This window comes from Canis lupus, chromosome 8 (assembly GCF_003254725.2).
Source record: "Canis lupus dingo isolate Sandy chromosome 8, ASM325472v2, whole genome shotgun sequence".
NCBI classification, from domain to species: Eukaryota; Metazoa; Chordata; class Mammalia; order Carnivora; family Canidae; genus Canis; species Canis lupus.
Window position 1 is genome coordinate 6,902,938 of NC_064250.1, and position 22,466 is coordinate 6,925,403.

The 22,466-nt window shown below is 37.5% G+C and overlaps 1 protein-coding gene and 1 non-coding gene across 9 annotated transcripts in view; both read right to left on the minus strand.

Moving 5' to 3' along the window:
• LOC112657026 (40S ribosomal protein S4, X isoform-like) overlaps nt 1-10,306 on the minus strand; it is a 34,031-nt gene extending 23,725 nt beyond the window's left edge. For 4 of the 8 annotated variants that reach the window (XM_025442732.3, XM_025442735.3, XM_049113035.1 and 1 more), the window contains exon 1: nt 9,916-10,306. The gene's annotated coding sequence lies outside the window, so the exon portion shown is untranslated. Of the gene's footprint in view, nt 1-2,520; nt 2,658-9,813; nt 9,835-9,915 lie in introns of those variants that run through there. The other 4 variants (XM_049113031.1, XM_049113032.1, XM_049113033.1 and 1 more) reach the window with 3 other exon arrangements.
• Nucleotides 10,307-11,839: 1,533 nt separating this feature from the next.
• On the minus strand, nt 11,840-11,946 carry LOC112658108 (U6 spliceosomal RNA). Its single transcript, XR_003135514.1, has one exon. It is a non-coding gene; the product is annotated as a U6 spliceosomal RNA (small nuclear RNA).
• Nucleotides 11,947-22,466: the final 10,520 nt, after the last annotated feature.

The window sequence follows — 22,466 nt, forward strand, 5'->3', positions numbered from 1 at the left end:
AATGTTTTGTTTTGTTTTGACATGTCCTTTTATATTATTCTGTCAGCACTTAGTCTAGATGACTACAGTCAGCAGAGCCAACTAGCCAAGGATCATCCTTGATTTTCTTACATACATGCTACAGAACATTTTATCATCAGCTCCAGAAAATGTTATTTATCAAGGCCCCTCAGGCAAAGCCTCCCTAGGGTAGAGTGAGGCCCAGAGTCAACTTTAAGAGTACAGGCGAAATTGTAGTTGAAATAAATACTAAGGAGAGATTCAAGGGAATAAATAAATTACAAAATGGCTTATGCATAAAATTAGGGAATATAAAGGATCCAAGGGTTCCTTTGTGTACCTTGGATCTTTTTATTTTTTAATTCATTGCAGGAAGAGAGGGAAATTCTAGTATCTCTAAGCCCTTTACTCTCTCCTATATGTATCGGTTATTGGCAAGAATGGTTAACTCAACTACATAATTTCTTCTTGACCAAGTGTCAGCTTACTGTAAATCTTTCGCATCTTTATCAGATGATTCACTTAAGATTTTTTGGTAATAAATATTAAGTAAACAATACTTATTGCAAGTAATAAATACTAGCTTAGATCAAAGTCTCCTTTCTGTAAAGGATCAGATGATAAATATTTTCAGCTTTGCAGACCATACAATTTTGACAACTACTTCACTCTTCCATTATAGCATGAAAGCAGCCAGAATTGATACACAAATAAATGGGCATGGCTGTGTTTCAACAAACCTTTATCTATAAAACGTGGCAAATAGAATTTGGCTCATGAGCAATCAAATGCGAACCCCCAGATTAGGTGCTATTATAACCAAGAAATCAAGGGACTAAATATTGCCATAAATATCATATCCACTACTCAAGAAGTCCCATAGAAGAATACATAATAGTAGTAGTATAAAAAGAATCAAATACCCCATAAGTATTTGATTTTTAGGAGGGTAAACCTTGGGCAACATCCAATGCAAAGCCATGGATCTGTCCGGTTGAATCACATGAATAAGCCTATAGGCCAAAACGAGTTCCTTTTCTGTCTACACTGAAAGAGAATCTGACTCTTTGGATATTATCAATTTCCTCTGAGTCACATGCCACAATAAATAGAAACAGTGGCAATTGTGCCAAGATAAAGAATGTTGGCATGACTCCTGAAGACAGGTGGTCACCCACTAAGCCACCATACTGAATGGAATGGGTATGGATGAACTAAGGCAGCTCTAACTACCAGTGACTACCACTGTAGTGGTACTGGTAGCACTGTAGTACTGGTAGTATACTGGCTACCAGTACACTAGCCAGTGTACTTTACTGAGACAGCTAGATCCCCAGAGGGAAGTATAAAAGAGATCATCCATAAATTAGTTTCAATTTGTTTTTCAGGCAATGGTGAACACAATTAGTAGTGGACATAGAATGACCATTTTTTGCTGATTATTCACAGGATTAGTTCTCTTTCCCTATAGTGGGAGCCAAGAAGTAGAATAAAAAGAACTGAAACTCTTGAGATGCTTGGGCGGCTCAGCGGTTGAGCATCTGCTTTCGGCTCAGGGTGTGACTCTCTCCTGGAGTCTCGGGATTGAGTCCCACATTGGGCTCCCTGCATGGAGCCTGCTTCTTCCTCTGCCTATGTCTCTGCCTCTGTCTCTCATGAATAAATAAAATCTTTAAAAAAACAAAAAGAACTGAAATTCCTGAAAGAGAGAGTGAATGAGGTAAAAAAAAAAAAAAAAAGTAATCTTTGAAAGCAGTTCCTAACAATTGATATAGTGTCTCAATAAATGTTACTTTTATTTTCCCCCTGAAATCTAGCCTTGGCTTTTATACAAATTAGTTGCATATATGGCACATTTATAAACATTTGTAGGGCCCTAGTTTAGGTATCTGAGAGATGGGATAATATTAAACCAACTTTACCTAAAGCCTGCTCCTGATCTCAGCCCTATCTTAAATTCTGCAGAAAAGCCTGGCATAATTTCCTCTTGATTTAGGGAAATCAGCCTAATATACATTTTCACTGCTCCATCTACTACAGTATCATATACCTTTCTTTTATTATCACACAGTTATTACAGTGTTTTATATTCATTTATGTATTTACTTGATTAACTTCTATGTCCTCACTAAATCATAGGTCTATTATGAGAGACCTATAATACCTTCCTTGCTCATTCCCTAGCAGAGGTTTCAGAACTCTCTTCTAGTAGTAATCCCAAGGAATACGCATTCAGATTTTTTTTTAAAAGAAACTATTATTCTATGATTCTCAAGGATCTTCAATATTATTCATTGATATGTTCTTTCATTTTTATATTTATTCATTTTGAAGCCACTTCCATTTTATGACCATGTGTTGTGCTAGGTCCTGGTGAGACAGGCATGGATTGGCGGGAAGGGTCATGACCTCATAGTGCAGAGTCAAGAACAGGAAACAGCACACCTCCATACACACTTATTCTAGTTTTTAAAAAAGTGTTAAGGGATGCCTGGGTGGCTCAGTTGTTTAAGCATCTACCTCTTGGTTTCAGCTCAGGTCAGAATCTCACAGTGATGGGATTGAGCCCCAAGTTGGGCCCCGTGTTCAGTCCAGAGTTTGTTTCAAGGTCTTCTCTCCCTCTCTCTCCTGCTTTCTCTCTCTCTCTCAAATAAAATCTAAGCAAAAAAAAAAAAAAAAAAAAAAAAGTGTTGAAAGACAAGCATAGAGTGTTGTGAGCATCTAAAATTAACATATTTGACTTTGGAAGTGATCTCAGTAGGCTTTAAAGGTTTAGGAAGTGGCATTTAAGCTTATACTTGAAGGATGAATGCATAGGTGAAAAGATATTAAATAGATTGCTCACACATGTACACACACATGCTGTCCACAAGGCAGTGTATAGTTATTAATACACATTTAATAACAACTATAGTTACAAAAAAAAACCAGAATATCCAGAAGTGGCCTAAACTTAGACTTGTGCCATGATTTGTTTCAGACCAGGACAGAGTTAAAGTCTGAATGTTATCATAGTAATGAATTTAAAGGGAATCCAGGTTAAGTTGATCTGTCTGTCTCTCCACATATATATACACACATGCACACATTTGCCACATTTACCTTAATTCAGCCATGAAGTCTAATGTGCTGTGAATATTTTTTTCAGATAGTTTTGAATTTTACTGAATTCATGTTCAGGTATTGTTTTTCCCTCCCTATTTTACAGCCCTTATTGTATTAGGACTGATCATCTACATTGTTTTCTTTCTGGATTTTAATAAGGGATAATTTAAGACATAAGTATTCTTTCTCCCCTTTAGTTTATTAGCAAGGATAATTAAAGTAAATGGGGCATAATAAAGAATATTAACTTTCAAGCAAGAGTTACTAAAATGAAAAAAAAAATTAACTGTACTTTGGACTTGTAGAAAAGAAGGCCAGTCTAAATTGCAAACTATTTTAGATGTATATATTTTAGTCATTTTATCTATATTCAATAACAAAAATTGGATGTCAGGACTATATGTTGGAAATTGCTTTAGGAAACAGATAATGACTTATAAGTAGACAGATTGGTAAAATAATTACTTTGAAATACTAAAGAGTGCTTAAGAAGCTATCCAAATAACAGACTATTTAAATCTAGTAATCTATCTACAATTCTTTTACTATTGATGCTTTACATGGAGAAATTTTTCTTCATAATTAGTAAAAAGGCCAGAGTCAGTAAGACATTTATTTAATCATCTGAAATTATCAAGTAATGAGGTTTTTCTCTTTGTATTTTTATCTTTATGTTATAAATCTTTGCTATTCCTCTAGAAGTATCACCATCTCTAGTATGTTCAAAAATAAAAATGAGCAATTTTAATGCATGCACAACTTCCATTAAATCTAATAATAAAAAAAACAATGGTTAGCAAGTTTTTTGTTTTGTTTAACTCTGCTTCAAACATGGAGATTATTTAATTACAAAAACAGTCAGATGATTTCTTTTTTCCTTTGAAACAAGTGGTGAGTCATTGAATGGGAAATGCAATTTTACACTTATTTTAAGGGAGCCTTTTGTGAGTTTTAAAAACAAACCTTGGGGAAAGGAAGAAACCCTTGGGTGCTGAGCTGTCAATCCAGAGATAATAACACATGCTTTTGGAATACTGCTGGCTCAGAGATGTTATAATATGTCAGAAGTAGACACTCCCACTCATTCTGATAGTTTTATTGCTTCTGGCGTGTTATGATTAGAGATGTGTGTGGCTTTAAAACTGAAAAGATTGAATTGCTTAACACGCTATGTATTGGAAAGCCTGGGCCAAATGGAAGCTTAATCAGCATTTTTCTTCCTTCTAAATGTAAATGGTATGATGCAGTGTCCTGTAAATGATGCTGTTTATCATATACTGTCAGATGATGCTGCTGAAAGATGCATTTCCATTTGTTTCCTTACTTGAGTTTGATTTGTAAAATCAGATTTAAACAGTGGATGAAATCGAATCTAAATTTCAAGGACAGACAACCTAATAATATTTAGCATAACTGGGACTAAGTCTAGAAATAATTGTTCCAACTCCAGCTTTTAGGATTTGAAAGAACGTGTCTTTATTTTTACTTTTAAAATAATTAACCAACATGTAATGAATTTTGTGGTAATTATAGTCATTAGCAATGGAAACTTAATCTCAGCCCAAGTATTCATATGCACACTACAATTCGTATACTGAGCTACAAAAAAGACTTTTTTTTAACACATCTATAGCACCAAAAACAATTTTTAAAAAAGATTATTTATTTATTTATTTATTTATTTATTTATTTATTTATTTATTTATTCATGAGAGACACAGAGGCAGAGACATAGGCAGAAGGGAAGCCCAATGTGGGCAGGATTTGATCCCAGGACCCTGGGATCCCAACCTGAGCTGAAGGCAGATGCTCAACTGCTGAACCACAGCAGTGGAGATGGCAGCTATTGAAAAAAAAAAAAAGTGGGTATAATTAACTGGGCAAGATCTTGGAGGGAAGGCTAGAAACAATAAAGTCCAATGAAAAACTTATCAGGAATGGAAAGAAGGAAAAATTACCTTTTCCTTGACAAAAGCAAGCATTAGGTATAGATTACTGTCATTATAATCTAAAATTCATAGAAACATTACTGAGAGAGAAACAAATTACTTTCTTTTAAAATGCTCATAGGCTGCTGAAATTCTTTTCTAGCTACATAATTAAACTACGTTTATAACAATGGACATAGGCTATGGCTATGCTGAGACCTTATATATGTTCTTCCAAATATAGTGATAATTTGTGACTGCAAGAGGAATCCATATAAACAGAGATTTCATTAGCTGCTAATGAGAATTTATGTCCACACATCCCATGTGACTTCTAAGTATATGACAACATTAATACAAATGGGAGTGTGGGGAAAATTTACAGTATGTTGATATCATTTTATATCATCCAATGTAGCAATAACAGAGCTAGGAAGCTGAATCTGGCACTTAGGTATTTAATGAAAATCTTTTGCTTCAAGAAAATTTGGGAAAAACTCTCCCAAATATTACATGTTTTCAAGTGACTGCCTTGGAAAATGGTTAGACATAGCTATAAGAACACAAACCTTGTAATATTACGAAAACAAAACTAAATTCACATGAATGCCAGAATTTCAACATCAGAATAGTCTGTGTAAACATTAGCCACTTTATTAATGGCTTCTGTACAGATGTATTGCCCCTATTTTTCCTTATTTTGCTTTTGTTTTACTTTATTGCATGCATTTTGTTGCCTAAGCTCATTTTAGAAACCAAATATATAAATAATGTGTTAATATCAGAGTTTTGCATTCAATTTATGAATGCACAATGATTCACTATTCATTCTAATGAAAATAAAGATTTGGATTTTTCCAAGAATATGAATAATGCTGCTAAGAATATTTTCTCCATACATCATGCATGTGTACATATACTTAATTTGGTATACATGATATCCACATCACTAGAGATTTCTACACTGCTTTCAGAAGTCACCTACATAGTATGAGTATCCCTAATATTCCCAGGTCAAGCATTATGGTCAGGAAGGTCCTTTGACACAGAAAATTGGGCATTCTTCCCACCAAAACAAAAATTTTCTTTCTCCAATACCTCAGAACATATCGAGCAATAATGTCCTAAAAGGTCAAACTTTTCAAATCTCTATCACTGAATTCCTTCTTCAGGTTAGAGTAATAAAACTAGTCAGTGCTAGCGAGAAATGCCAACTGGAAACCAGTAAATCTACTACCCTTGGAAGAGTGATACCTGTTCAAACAGAATAAATTGCCTGAGGAGCATAAGGAAACAGGAGAAACCATCCAAGAACTGCACCGAGCAGATACTGTGCACCCTGTCCATAGTGCTTGTAACAACCTGGTATAGTCAGTAAAAAAGCCAAATCGCTCACGGAGATGACTGTGGGCTACTGATAACTGAACAAGGTAGTGCCTCCTGTTGGTATTGCCACCATCTTAGATTCCTTGGCCACGGTCCTAGGAGTGTACTATGCCATAGTAGACTTAGCAACAACAACAACAACAAACATTTTCAGTATACTTCTGGTCACTGAGTCGTAAGATCAGTTTGCCTGCAAGTGGAACGGGCAACAATGGATCTTTCAAGTGCTTCCCCAAGTTCCACAGTCCCATAATGTATCATGGGATGGTAGCCTGAGATCTGTTCTCTTTCCCCACATCAATAAAATGTGGGCCCTTTACACTGACCATATAATGTTGACATGTAAAAACTTGTCTCTGCTGCAGGACGCTATGAAGACTTTGCTGGAACATCTGGGAGTGAGAGGATGAGTGAACTCAGAAAATTCAAGGTCCAGACATCGCCAAATTTTTTGAAGTCATATGGTAAGGTAAAGCATGCATTGCACCAGAGACTATTATCAACAAGGTGCAGGCTTATCCACCCCCGAAGAATGTGAAAGAGGTGGAAGCTTTTGTAGGAATTTGGAGGTTTTGGAAGACTTTTATTCCCCACCTGGCATAGTGCCTCTGTCCCTTGTACCACGTGGTAAAGAAGAGACTATAGAGGATCAGAACAACGAGCTGCCTTTGAGAAGGCAAAAATACTAGTGAAGCAGATTATTAAAGCTCCGGGCATCACCCAAGCAGGGCTACCACTTGCATTAGATGTATCTGTGATCCTAGAAGGTATGGGTTGCGCACTGTGGCAGAGACAATAGAAGGAGAGCATACCCTTAGGATTTTGGTCCCAACTCCAGAAGGGGGCAAGAACTCAATATACCCCCTTGGAACAACAGCTCCTTACAATATGGAGCCTCTCAAAAAGGAACAGCATATCATGGTAAGAACTTATCTTGCTAGTAAAGGGGTCTATTGAGAATATATTCCATTGATCTACCTCTGCCAGGGCTCAAAACTCCCACTTTGACTAAATGGCAAACCTATTTGCAGCTGAGAAGTTCCTTGTCCACCAATCATTGGTAGAAATGTAGACACTAGCAGGCCCTGGAGAATATGTAGATTCTCCAAATGTCCCCACTCCTATTCCTGTGGTGGCCTTTGTGGCCTGTAGAGAAGGAATGGGGAAAATTCCTGCTAATGCCTGGTATACCAATGGGCCTAGTCAGGGCAGCCAGCCCACTTGACTATAGTCCCTATTCAGCCCAACACTGAAACCTTTGGATGAAAACAGCCGGTGGGCTGTACTCAAGAGCAGTTTGGCTGGTGAGCACTCATAATAAGCCCTGGCTGTTAACCCTTTGCATGGACAGGCTGTTCTAAATACTTTGCACTAAACAGGCTGTTTCCATCCCTATGGTTTGGAAAATGGGAAGCTGAGTTGTGAATGATCATGAGTAAGCCCTTTAGGGGTCAGGATATGTAGAAAAATAGTTGAGTTCACTTGAAAGACCCTGAAGTTGTCCTCACTGTCTTCCATATCCTGGCTCATAAAGTACCAACACTCCCTGGAAATCAGGAAGCTGATACCCTAGGTCAGACACCGGTCCTAGCAACTGCCCTTTCAGTAGATACAGCAGATTGGGTGCATAGAAGGAGTGACCAGTATAGTGCCTGATAGGGATGGCATATTGTCAAGGATGCCAGATTGTCCTTAAAACGTAGTGACTTGGTTAATGCTGTAAAAGCATGACTTGTGTATTCTAAACAATGCCCAAGGTAGGACTGCCAAAGGAGTCTGAGGCCATCCACGAGGAGGGATTGGCAAATTGATTGTATTAGCACTCACCTTCCTTCTGAGTATGCCTTGGTTTGTATGGATACGTATCTGACCTAACCCAAACTTCCCCTGTTGCCACACAAACCAGGCTACCACTATTAGGGGATTAGAGGAGCTGAGTACCAAATACAGATAGCCTTGTTGAATAGACAGTGGTGGGGATCACATTTCAAAGGTTATGATATGCAAGAGTGGGCAAAAGAACATGACATTGGATGGAGGTGCCATCTCCTCTATGATACACAAGCAGGAAGATTTGTAGAAAGGAAGAATGAAATATCAAAGCATCAGATAAGTAAATCAAATATTACTTGGGTTGGCCAAATATTAATTTATGATATCTTAATGTCATATCCTCTTTATTAGATCACAAAGGACACAAATGAAGAATATTCTGAATGATTTGACCGCAGCCTATGGGAGTTAATAATAAATCAGTGGTTTGGGTCATGAGGCTTTTGGTGGGAAAAAAATATTGGTACTTAATTTGGGGATCGATATCTTAATCTGTATTTTCTCTTGCATGTGCTTATGTCATTGCTGTGGTATTTGCCTACAGTGTAGCTAGATGGTTGCCAAATGAACTACCTACCTACATGCTAACAAGCAAACCTGCTGACCACTCCGTAGGATGCCAAAGGTGAGGGCACATGTAAGCTTGTAGAGCTGGTCAGGAAGGTGGTCAAGAGGATGTGACAGCTGGTTGATCCTCTAGGGGGACCCAGTAATCAAAGGCTCTTTATTCCCTCCCGTGTTTTAGGAATGTATGTTTTGCCCTCTTCCTACATTAGAAAATACTTCAAGTAGCAGACTTGAGAGAGTACTGTGGTATTGAGGGTTGTATGGACTCTGTGCCTGAACCCTGATTAAGGCCTCTAAGCTCTTAAGGTTCTGGCAGGCAGGTACGGAGTGCTACTTACTCCTCTTTGCCACCACCCAGGACAAGCCTGGTTTGTAAATTCTTTGTTGATGCAAAATGAACAAATCTTTTAAAAAATTTTAAAGAGAAAGGAAAGGATTTTGTTTGAGCCCAAGTTAGAACAGCTGACTGGGATAGATCTTCAAGAAGAAAGTGCTCCAGAAAAGGAACATTTGGTGCAGGGTAATATATGTTTTTTACAAACCATCATGCCCGAGGACATTCCAGAAAGTTGATCTTATGTTTTTATATTATGTTTTTAGTGTAAGCAAGGCTTATGACTTTTATGAGAACCAGGGCAGTTTCCTTGTCTTATCATGTGTTCCGGATGTTCCTTTTTTGGGGGGGGTCACCTGGGTAGCACAGTCTGCTAAGCAGCTGATTCTTGGTTTCTGCTCAGGTCACGATTTCATGGGGCCTGAGATGGAGCCCCACATGGCAGTCTGGGCCAGGAGTCCGCCCCTCTCCTCCTGTTGTGTCCTCCCACCAACCGCCCCCTTTCCTCCTTCCCCCCACCCCCCCCACTTTCACCCCCTTCCTCCCACCCTCCCCAAACAAATTAAAAAAAAAATTTTTTTTTAAGAATGCTCCTTTTTGGTTAACTATTCTTAACAAGGCAGCTGTCCAGTGTGTGCCCAGGGCAGATGTAGAGCCCACCTTGATAAACATTAAAGTGTAGCTTCCTTAGGATCCCAGAAGCAGGGCCCACAAACATTAAAAGTCGGAAATTTCCTCTTGCTTATTCAAAGTGCCACCTACCAATCTGGAACGGTCTACCCCTTCAGTGTCTCCTTGCCCTCTCGTACAGAGGGGCCAGTTTTGAACTCACTCCGGGGGAAATACCGGAGCTGCAAGCCAACAGACTCCAGGGGGCCAAAGCTGTGCACCGCACCCTTTACTGCGTGGTTCTGCCCTCCTGCTCTAATGCTTAGACACCCTCTAGTCTTGCTTCCAGAATCTTTGCCAGCCTAAGGCGGTCTCCACGAAGACCGCAGCATTCAATGGCTGCTTTGTCAACCTGCAACATTTGGGGCCATCCCAGGTGTGAACCGAAAACCCTTCCCTCATTCCAGCCCCAGAAACAACCACCGCACGACCCCCAGCAGCTGCCCGCCCAGCAAGCGAGTCAGGAAGAACCGTTGCGCGGCGCGGGTGGGCTCCAGAGCCACGCGGGACGTCTCGCGAGAGGTCGCCCAGCGGGAAGTGAGGCCACTTCCGGCTTCTCCCCGCCGCGCCTCTCTCTGAAGACTCTGAGGAGCGGCAGGTGGCGGCGTTGCCCGGGTTGCCACCTAATGGTCTCCGGTGCAAATTGCCTGTTCGCTGAAACTCGAAGGTAAGCCGTGCATGCCCATCCGGAGTTTCAGTTAATATTTTCGTTCACGCTGTTGTTTAAAGGAAGCGTCTGTGCCGCGAGGGTTAATCGCAGCAGGCCTGGAATTAGTCGGAGCTGTGTTGCTGAGGCGAGGTATGTACCAAGACAGTATGGACTCCAGACAAGGCCTGACTTGCGCTGATTAATAGTGTCGCTTTTCAACCGCGGGACCAAGGTGAGTTTCTTCTGGTTTGCGCAGGCTTGTGAAAATTATTTTATGGACAGCGGGGTGGTGGTTTACGCCTGGCTTGGGTGACCCTCCCCCACCCCGACTCTGCCGGAAGGGCCGGTTACCTCACAGTTCCGTGCGTAGGTAGGCCCCTAGTCCGAGGCACTCTGCACCTGTCTCGGGGGGTGATATGTCCACCTGCCCTGCAGGTGGAGGAGGGTAAGAGCTAGCTCGTGGCTGCTGTCTGTGCTGTGAGCCAACCTGGAGATGCAGTTCCTACTTCAGGGCTGCTGCCATTTTGTATTCTTTTCTCGCAATAACCAGTAGATTCTTAAGCTTTGTAATTGCATGTCCTGTGAGAGTGGTTTGAAACTGGTCTGACTGCCACAATGAGTGAAGCCAAGAAAAGCGAAGAAAACAAGCCAAACAAAACAAAAAACAGAAGAAACAGGGAATGTAAGGGGGAGAAGAAAACGAGAAGGCAAGAAACCCATAACTCATATCTTCAAGAAGATAAGAGAAGGTGGGTTTACTGTGTCCAAAAGAATAGACTTGGAGGCTAGGAAGTTTAGAAGATAAAGCAGGGAAAATCTGAAAAGCAGGAAAAAAAGGCAAAAACATGAAAAAGAATGGAGAAAAGATGTCCAGATGTTTAAATATTTTCTAACAGAAGTTCTAGGATATTAGAGAAAAATGAAGTGGCAGAAAATTAAATAATTCATAAGAGTCCCAAGGAAGGAAAAAGCAGTCACCAAGCACCAGCCCAAGGAGTCAAAAGTCTCAGCTAAGGTATACTTTATCATGCAATATTGTAACACCAGAAATAGAAATAAGAAAAGATTTCAGAGAGAAAAAAACCTACTAAAGTACAGGATTCTGTGATTATAGAATTCCAGCAATACAGAGAAAAATCAGATTATTTCTGGAGGACTTTTTAAAAAAATCCTTTACAAAGAGCGATTTAAAACTTACAAATTTAGAAAATCACAAAAATTTCAGAATATATTTATATTTGTACATTATGGTCATAAGTATATGCCCTCAAACATGTATCAATTTTTTTTTTCATTATAAGGAGCAGGTGTCATTTAGTTGCACGCGTGTGTGTGTGTGTTTGTGTGTGTCGGTGTACAGGAATGCATACGTTTGTGGAATACTTCAGAAATTTTCATGTCATCCTTGTGCAGGGGGCATGCTAAACCTCTCTGTATCATTCCGATTTTAGGATGTGTGCCACTGAAGTGAGTACTACTTTTAATATGAATAGTAATAGCTAAAAAATGGCCATATATATATATATATTTTAATGTTACAAATAATGGCCACATATTCTTCAGTAGTAGAGACAACAAAGTTTCTAAATCACTAACTATCCTGTGCTGGACCTGAAGACACTAGAAAGTAAAATGTTGATATATTGACAATTATTTAAGTGTTAGATGTTCTAGAAAGTATTAAATGTTTTCATTTTTAATGATAGTGGAAATGTACCAATTTGAAACACATGATAGTGACTGAATATTGTTCTTGATAATCATGGGTTTCTGTATAACAGTGAAAATCACTGAAGAACAGTCTTCAAGAGAAGGGGAACTTAAAAAAAGATATTATTGTATCATTTGATTCATTCCTATGTTATGGTCTAGGTATCAGCAAACCAGAAAATTTAGCTTGCACATTTCCAAAAGATATTTTCTAAAGGCATTACTAATATTCTGTTTTTTATTACTTCTCCAAGAAAGTCATCTCTTTCTTCTTCCCCTCTTTTACATTGAATATGTATCTTGATAGCAGGAAATAAAGAAGATAAATATGTTTTCTTGACATCAAAATGAGATTTTCATAAACAATGTGTTTCTATGGCTGTCGTGCTTTTGTGCGTGCCTATGTATGTGTTAACTTCATCAGGTTTTAATCCTTAACTGTACTATCAGAGATTACTGAGCACAGGCTTTCTATTTATAATCTCATAGAAGTGATTTTTGAAAGAGGAATAATCTTTGTTGTGTTATTTACTGCATGCAATACAGCTCAATAAATAAATTGCACGCAGATACAGTTTATTGTATGGAGAATCTGTACAGAGCAAAGATGACTTGCACTTGCCTGTTCAGCACTAATCCCTCATGCTTTTTGTATTTGTGCCAAAGTACTTTTGGTAATATTAATTGAGAGGAGCCATGTGGTGTTTTAAATAGGGTCATGGGAATTTGTCGCATTATACAACTGGGTAACTATACAAAACATCCATCGGTACTGACCACACCATCAAATATTGCATCGTGGCATCAACCCAAGACATTACATTTATCTAATCATTGACTTTACATTTACCTCAATCTATTTCACGACAAGAAATGAAATGCTTGCTGCAAAATTACATTTCCAGCAATTTCTGATAAAGGAAGGAGATGAACTTTGAATGGAGCAATTGTTTTCTAAATGGATTTTTAAGACATGGTGTATTGGGTCTTGAGTTCATTGATTTGTATTGGACCAAGAGACAGGTTGAAAGGGGACAAGGGGACATCTCTCCAGTAGAGAGAGTTGGAAGGAGATTGCTTGTTCCCTGAATCAAAGGTCTCAAGCCAAACTGAAAAACCTGCTCACAGAGCAAATTTCTTTTGATTCTTTAAAATAAAATTTCAAAATCCTATAAGCACGAGGACATCTTATATCTTTTAGGACATTTTAAAGAGAAAAACACATTAGTTCAGTACATGGTTCAAAGGAGTGGAAATGGGATATAGGACCTTTCACCCTGGGTTACCATTTGATGAATGCCACCCAGCTTTAAAGTGATCATAATTCTTTTTATTGTGTTGCACTATAGTAGTTTAAGGAATAGTCATAAGGTTTTCATCAAAGTGGGAACACTTGGATCCCTACATTCCCAATTAAAAGGATTTCTGAACCTCAAAAAAAAAAAAAAAAAAAAAAGCCAGCTAGTTGTTTGTGAGGATACATTTACTTATAATAAACCACGAGGATAAAAGGATAAGTTTTCCCTAGCTAAGTTAGATAAGTATCTAATTTTTATTATGAAGTAGGCAGACATAAAGTCTTTAATTGCCTTAGCCCCAGCTAAAATAACTACAGATACTTTTTTCATTCACTAAATCAAATCTAGTTTTTTAAACGCCACTGCACTATTTGCTTTAGTGTTACCCTGTGGAAATAAATTAAATTAATACAAAAGCTTAATCTGTTTCTTATTACCATTAACTTTTTTCCCTCATCCTTTCAGAAGATAAAAGGTAAATAATAATATACAAATAATATTTTTCCCTGTTCATGATTTTAGAAGTTCTGTTTCTCCACCACTAAGGCAAATGAGTTTGCTTTTGTTTTTAATAAATGCTTCCCATTAGAATTTAATTTAAAAACACATAACACATCCATACTAATTAATGAGTGACATGGAAATCCCAAGCTATTTCAACGAGATACTGAGAGGTTCTTGTGTAGCCAATGGTCAGTTTTACCCCAACCTTGCTTTCAAACTGTTGCTGAGTTCAGGGGATGGTTATGTCCCAAGAATTTCCCATCAAGGGATTTTGCCTTTAAAAAGCATCTGATGGGACTATTCAGGGATTCAGTAGATGCATTCTATTTAAAGAATCAGGTCAAGCACCATTGTGGCCCAGAGAGTTGAATGTTTAAAAAAAAAAAAAAAGTGCCTAAAAAACAACAACAATGAAAACATCGCAATGTTCTCCTTGTGAGTAAATGCAGGGTTATTAAATGATTTTGAATTCATGATGCTCTGGTTCAAAAAGTGGTTTTTTTCCTCTACATGGTTCTCCCTCCAAAATATAGATAAAGTAGCTAGCTTTAAATTGGAAAGTGCAGGGGCACCTAGGTGGCTCAGTGGGTTAGGCATCGGACTCTTGGTTTCAACTCAGGTCACGATCTCAGGATCCTGTGATTGAATCCTGCCCTAAGCTCCCTACTCAGTGGGGAGTCTGCTTGAGATTCTCTCTCTCCCTCTCCACCTGCCTCTTCCCACGCCATGCTCTCTCTCTCAAATAAAATCTTTGAAATGGAAAATGAATTGTTATTGGCCATTTCAGATTTATAAATAATCCACTCAAAGGCTTATAAATGGATGGTATAAAATCCAATGATTTCAAAGTGAACCTGAGAAGTGGTATTTTAATCGAAACAGGTGAGATGATAGAGTGAAAATGTGTCCAACTTTCTCACTTCTTTGGGGTTCAATATTCAGAACTGTTCTTTCTCTTTTTCTTTCTTTCTTCCATCCTTCTCTCTTCTTTCTCTCGTTCTTTCACGCTCTATTATACTTTTGACTTTTCCATTATTGCTTCATTTTTTGGAGAAGACTAGATGGCATATATCCTAATGGCTGTTAAAATTGAATTTAAGCATACTTACAAACAGATTGATGTCAATAAATTATATTCCTGAAGTGCTTAAGCACATAACAAATCAGTACTGAACAAATTTTAGTTGATGGTGTTGAAAATCATGTTTAATGGTGGAGTTATAAGTTCAGAGCTGAAATTTTAAAGCTCATACCCTAATTGAAAATGGTGATTTCAATGTGCAGTTCATAATTTTATATTCTTGCATCAAATCTGCATCCCCACAACTATGAAAAAACAAATTTTTAATGGATTATCAGGGATTACATTTCACAATACAGTTATCAAAAATGATAACTAATAATAGGTCATATTTATGCATTATGCTTCAATTTCTCCAGTTTTGCCTGAGATTGTACAGAATATGGAAAAAAATATTTTTGTATGTTAGCTACAAATAAATACATGGAAATACTTATTTTTAGCATGTTCCATATATGGAGTCACTTTTGTAGTTGTTTTTGTTTAGAATTTTGTTTTCATTTTATATTAGTTTAGCTCTTAACTGTGGTCACTTTGTCCTTAAGTTATCTATGATATATTTTTTTAATATTTTATTTATTTATTCGTGAGAGACATAGGCAGAGGGAGAAGCAGGCTCCATGCAGGGAGCCCGATGTGGGACTCGATCCTGGGTCTCCAGGATCACGCCCTGGGCTGAAGGGCAGGTGCTAAACCTCTGAGCCACCCAGGTGTCCCTATCTATGATATTAATTCAAATCTACATTCTACAGTGTTCAGAAATTTAATGATAATATATACCCACCCACCTCTGCTTCAGGATTAGGGTATACACATTTATGGCTTACATCATCATACCTGTCTCTAACTCAAAGCTTCTCCTTCAACAAATTAATAAATTTCATGGATTAAATCCATATCCTACCCATACTTTCCATTCCACACACACTTGGATGTAAAGTTGTCCATTCATGAAACCACACCCAATTTCATGAGGTATTTGTGTGTGCTGAATAATTTACTGAACAATTAAGAAATTGTAACAATCAACATTGCTCAGTCTATTTTAGACTGAGTTACTGAACACTACATCTGAAACTAATAGCCTACTATATGTTGGCTAATTGAATTAAAAAAGAAAGACTGGGGATCCCTGGGTGGTGCAGCGGTTTGGCGCCTGCCTTTGGCCCAGGGCGCGATCCTGGAGATCCAGGATCGAATCCCATGTTGGGCTCCCTGCATGGAGCCTGCTTCTCCCTCTGCCTGTGTGTCTGCGCCTCTCTCTCTCTCTCTCTCTCTCTCTCTCTCTCTCTCTGTGACTATCATGAATAAATAAATAAAATCTTTAAAAAAATGCCTATAAAAAATAAAAATAAAAAAGACTGATAGCATTCATTTTTCTTAAAGAGTTTTTTTTTTCTGCTCTTAAGTCTTCACTAGTGCATAATTCACTTGTTTTGTCTGCTCAAGTACTGTATGTTTTTATAATGCTTTTTGATTGTTTTTCCTTCCTTTCATCCCTTTTCATTTTGGAGAAATCATTATAGAAGCAAACAAAAAGGTTCTATACATTTCTAATACAAAGGAATTTAATCCTCCCTTAATTTTTCCCCTCTTTATCTAGACTCTGCCAGCAGCTCTTTTTCCATCAGATGTTTCTAAACAAGGACAGCTAATCCTCAAGACAAATTCTTGTTCTGTTTTTCAATGTTGTAAGTATTTACATGGTTAAAATGTGAGTTATTATTTGCTTCTTTCTGTGATAATATGCCTATTTTATAAAAGCCTACTTATAATAACAAATATATTAGAAACAGTACAGTTCATTTAACATTAATAGGTGGAATTTGCTGCCATATACAATCCAGTTTTTCAAGATCATATCTTCCCCTAAGAATATGAGAGCCTAGTAACCACTGAACAATTTGTCATTGATTGGTCCCTAGCCAAGTAACATATAGTTAATTGTCATCTTGGAATCAGTTTTCTTTCAACTGTAAATATATGACAATACTACCAATGGAATCTTAGTTAAATTCACACATTACGATGGCAGTGTCTTCAGTGGGTACCTTTTTGTTTAATTCAGCAATGTGTGCATTTCCTGCTATGTGCCAATCATAACATAAGATCCTGAGATTATAATACTTTATACAAAAGACACAGAGCCCTCCCTCATGAAGCTCATTAATAGACAAGGTAGATCTATCTCAAAGCCATATTTTTTTTGGCAGTTCAGCTTCCAGTGTCCTAAAAATCAATAATTCCACGGCAGGTGCTTCAGTTTGAAATCTTAATATATCCTCTGAATATTTCCTAGCACCAATTGAATATAAATAATAATAATACTGTGAAATATACCACTGGCATCAATGCATTAACTGTATGATGAACTCCCCAGAAGACCATCCGAAAAAAATATTCATGAATTAAATCTAGGTTTTATTAAACTTACAGTAAGAGAGAGCACCATCTTGGCATAGTTTAAGTAGTGTCTTAGGGAATTCGAGAAGATACAGGATTTTAAAGCATGGGCTAAATCATTACATGGTGACTCTTCTAAGTCTGGAAACTGGTATTAGAGTTTTGTGATATAATGGCTTTGGATTAGAGAGCAAGTAATGTTGAGCAAGTTTTGAAAAGTTAGTCTTTATGAGTAAGATAGTTTAGTTGCTTCATAGTTTCCTGAGAGTATGTATTTCATGAAGCAAGTAGCTAAGTTATTTTTGCTTATTCTGAGAATGTATGAAGGAAAGGAGCATATACCAAATATCAACATTTTGTAATACAGGAATCAGAAGTTGTTTCAATGTTTAGCTCACTTAAAATGTTTAGCTCTAAAAATTAAAAAAATAATATATTAGAGTGTTCTTAGGACATCTTTTTTTAGAAACAATGAGACAGATTTGTGAAACTTTGAATTTTGTTAGGAGTTTACTTTTGTTGACTCCTTTCTGTTACATACTGTAGTGACGTAGGGCCTAAAGTCAACATCATTTCCTTTCAGTTGGAAAAGATATATGTACATGTATTTAATTATATATATACATGCATATGTAATGTTACATAGTATAAAATAAATTTATGTATTATATGTTATATATATTGAATTTTTCTTGTTTTTTACTTTGAAGGGGGAAGGTCTTTCCACAGTAGTGCACCACATTGCCTCATTATTATCAAGTTTTCTTTATGGTTAATCTTATCTGCTTCATCTGTGGAAGGTCATTTCTTTTAAAAACCAAAACAAAAAGCCCTCATTCCTGAAAATCCTTTCAAAATGTCCTTACAATTTACTATAGGTGCCACCTAAAACTTTGGCAAGCTATTTGGTGGTCAAATCCAGCCCGACCCAAAACCTTACCTCATAATTTGCTACATTCCTTACTATTCCACTGGGTACTTTAACCACATTGAATTCTCCATTAATAAATATATTTTTACCTGTTTTTTTTTTTTTTTTTTTTCCCCCTCTCATGAAGTGCCCGTCTTTTCTCTGTGTGTTCCCTAATGTTTTGTTATCCTTCAAGACTCATTACAAGGATTTCATTCTTAGGGAAAATTTCTCTAATGGCTTAAGGCAAAAATAATTATTCCTAATCAAATTGTGCATTATAAACATAGTTTCCTAAGAAAAGTACTCTCATTAGACTTATTAATGACAATGAGGTACATTTATGTTAGTAATACAAATAATAGCAAAAAAATGTTTTTAAAAGATTATTTATTCATCACAGATAAGACAAGGAAAGGAAATTAAAAGAGATGGTCTTACAGAAACCAAAGGATGAAGGCTGCATTGGGATAGGTAAAAATAAAAGACAAACAAACCTGTCCACAAATTGTCAAAAAAATGCAGGATAGAGAAGTACAATGACAGCAAATTAAGCATAAAGAGAAGTTTGAGGTAATGACAAGTTTATCAAAGTGGCTTAATTGTAAAGGTGGAGATAAAAATCAGATTTGAGGGCACTGTGGTGTGTTTGAGAAGAACAGTAGCAAATCACACTCAAAAGGTTGGGTGTGATAGAGACAGGAAGAAGGACCCATAGTCAGGTTTAGAGCTGTTTTGTTTTGCAGGATGGAAAAACAACAAAGATGATAGGTTTGTAACTCAGGAGAGAAAAAATAATAGTTGTGTGGAATTCCAAGAAGAAGTAAGATGAGGTAATAACTAGGTAAAACAGGAGTAGTGGTATTACTCTTGAACTGGAAAAACAACATTGGATCCAGAGAAGAAAAGAAAAAGGGAGGAAAATGGCTGCAGATGTAAATAAGTACTTGAGTAAAGATCAATAAATATGTGAAGATATATGCAAGGCAATTTACTGAGAAGAAGGGTGTGCTGGCTGGGTAGGAGACTTTAAGGAAGTCTGGAATAGCAATGGAGGATAATAGGAGTTGTTGATCAAGGATAACTAAAAATATTAATAAATTGTTTTCAGAATTCTGCTCTTTGGAAATTGGGAATGTGTAATGGCGACAATGTGTACCTTTATGTAGTTTTTATCATAAGCTCTTGAACATTAATTGAAACCATGTTTTAGGGGCGCCTGGGTGACTCAGTTAGTTGGGCTCACTACTCTTGGTTTCGGCTCAGGCCATGATATCCGGGTCATGGGATTGAGCCCTGGCTCAGGCTCCACCCTCAACAAGAAGTGGGCTTGAGATTCTCTTCCTCTGCCTCCCCCCCCCCAACTTGTATGCACATGTACATATTCTCTCTCTCTAAAATAAATATTTTAAAAAGCATGTTTTAGAATGGGGACTTTTTGAGGATTTTTTTGTTTTGTTTGTATGTGAGGCAGAACATCATAGAGGAAAGGAATTAGGATGCTGGTGAGAGATATTCAGCCTTGGGGCTCAATTTGGGAATGTGAGCCAGCTTATCAGTTGCAACAAACAACCCTAAAATGTTAGTGGATAATAGCAACAGTCTTATGACTTGCTGACAGATGTACAGGTCAGCCGTGGTTTGTTTGGCTCTGTTAATCTCCGAACGCAGCATTTGTCACGTCTACTGACATCTCATTGACCAAAGCAAGCCATATTATACGGTCAAGCAGAATTAAGATACTATACACATTATATAGAGAGGCTTGGTAAATCTAAGATACATAATACTGTTTTTTTTTTTGTTTTTTTTTGTTTTTTTTGTATTTACCAAGTTTTTATTCCGTAAAATTCAAGGCAAATCAAAAATTTATCCTGCACCAAAAGAATTTATAAGCTAGGACTTGGAGATACATATAAATAATCACAATATAAAATAAAAACTGCACGAGGATAGTAAAGTAGTAAAAGAAATAGAGATATGCCATAAGAGGAAGGAGTAAAAAGGAATCAGATGGGAAGACATGGAGGGGAGGTGGGGCATGGTCAAAGAAGGTCAAGGGAGGCCAGAAAAAGGAAGAGGATCTCACCTTGTAGAGCAACACAGTGCAAAAACATGGACACACTTGTAGAAAAAATGGTAATCCAAATTGTGGATGAAAAGTTACCACACTCTTCATGGGAAGAAAAATAGAACGTATTACATCTAAGAGCAGAGATGTAAAGCTTAGTGGTAATTTATAGGTTAAAATAAAAAGGTGGAAAGAGACTGAAGGCTAAAATGAAAGAGTAATGAGTTTAATGAAAAGAAGGCATGGAGGCAGCTTAGATGTTTATTTTAGATGGAGCTAATTAAAGCTTCTGAGGTAGACCACTAACCAGCAGTGGGAAGGTCTAGAATGTCCTCCTGAGAGAATACAGCTGTGGAGTAATAGGATGGTGGTATTTTTAAGTGGTGGCATTATTAGAGTTGTGGAGGGCAAGTAATTGTGCAACTAGAATTTAGGGTTGTCAACCACATTAATGTTGAAAATGCCAAACTTAATAACCAGAGCAATGGGGGAAAAGAAGTCAGTGAAATTCCTGATTACGCCTCTTGGAGGAGTAGTCTAGCAATAAATGAACATTAAATATGGGGTGGGAAGAAGACTTGTTTGCACTCTGAAAGTCTCCACTCTACCCTAACAACAAGCTGAAAGCTAAAGAGACTGAAGAGTCAATAACTTTTTTTTTTGATGCATAAGAGAAGACATGGCAAGCATCTCAAGGTTGGAGAGACAGATGAGCAGATATAGGAAGTTTACTTACTCTAGCAGATACTCATGAGCAGAAATTGCTACAGGAACTAGTGCCAGGAACCAGTGCTTGGGTAAAAAAAACTTGAATGTAATGGATGAATTGCTGGAAGTTAAGTGTGGACAAATCTGAGAATTAAAAAAGTCCATGGGAATCCAGTGGTGGAGAGGCCCCGAAAATATTGTCAGGTTTACCTCTAGGAGCTCAAGGAGATTCCTATAATAAATATCAGAGAAAAACCCCTTCATGTTTCCTACTTTGAGGGGTGGGAGAGGGAGAAACAATTTTGAAATCTGTCAGAGCACTCTGCTTTCTTCAGTAAGGCCTACACTCAGGGGAAGTTAACCAGAGTCTAACAAGATGGGAAAGTATCAGAGACTAACTGGCTTGGGAAGGGAAAGAACTCCAGCACACTCTAGCCATCCTGTCACAGCTTAAGGAGGGAAAAAAAAAAAAGTAAGTACCTGTGAAGTGGCACAGGCTCACTGAAAAACTGAGATCTACTCATGGGACTGTAGAATGCTTCACCTCTCCAGACACCTCACTGCCATATTGCTAAAAGCCTATTTATAGCAATTCCTTTTACTCAGCCATATCTGACTATCAAGAAAAAAAAAATTACAAAGCATACCAAAAGGGAGAAAAAGGTTAAGAGACAGAGCAAACATCAGAACCAGACATAGCAGGGATGTTGGAATTGTCTAACTGGGAGTTATAACAAAACAAAACAATGATTAACATGATAAGGATTCTGATGGATATATCATGTAAGAACAGATGGGTAATATAAGCAGAGAGAGGGGAAATCAACAACAACAACAACAACAAAATGCTAGAGTTAGTATTGTAAGATTTGTGAGAGTCAGAAAAACAGTTTAGGTAATTATGTAATAATTTTGCAGTAATTATGTAACATTTAATAATTTCCCAAATATATGTACAAGCTAATATATAAATAAGTAAATATACATACATATTTATGGCAGATGGATGGAAAGCAAATCAATTAAAATATGCAGTAACAAAACCTATTTAATCCAGTCTATCGGGGCACCTGGGTGGCTGAGTTGATTAAGCATCTGCCTTTGACTCAGGTCATGATCCCAGGGCCCTGGAATCGAGCCCCACGTTGGGCTTTCTGCTCAGCATGGAGCTGGCTCCTCCCTATCCTGCCTGCTGCTCTGCCTGCTTGTGCGCTCTCTCTCTCTCTCTCTCTCACATTGTCTATCAAATAAGTAAAATCTTTTTAAAAATCTAGTCTATTATTCATATTAAAGTTTAGTCAAATATAGAT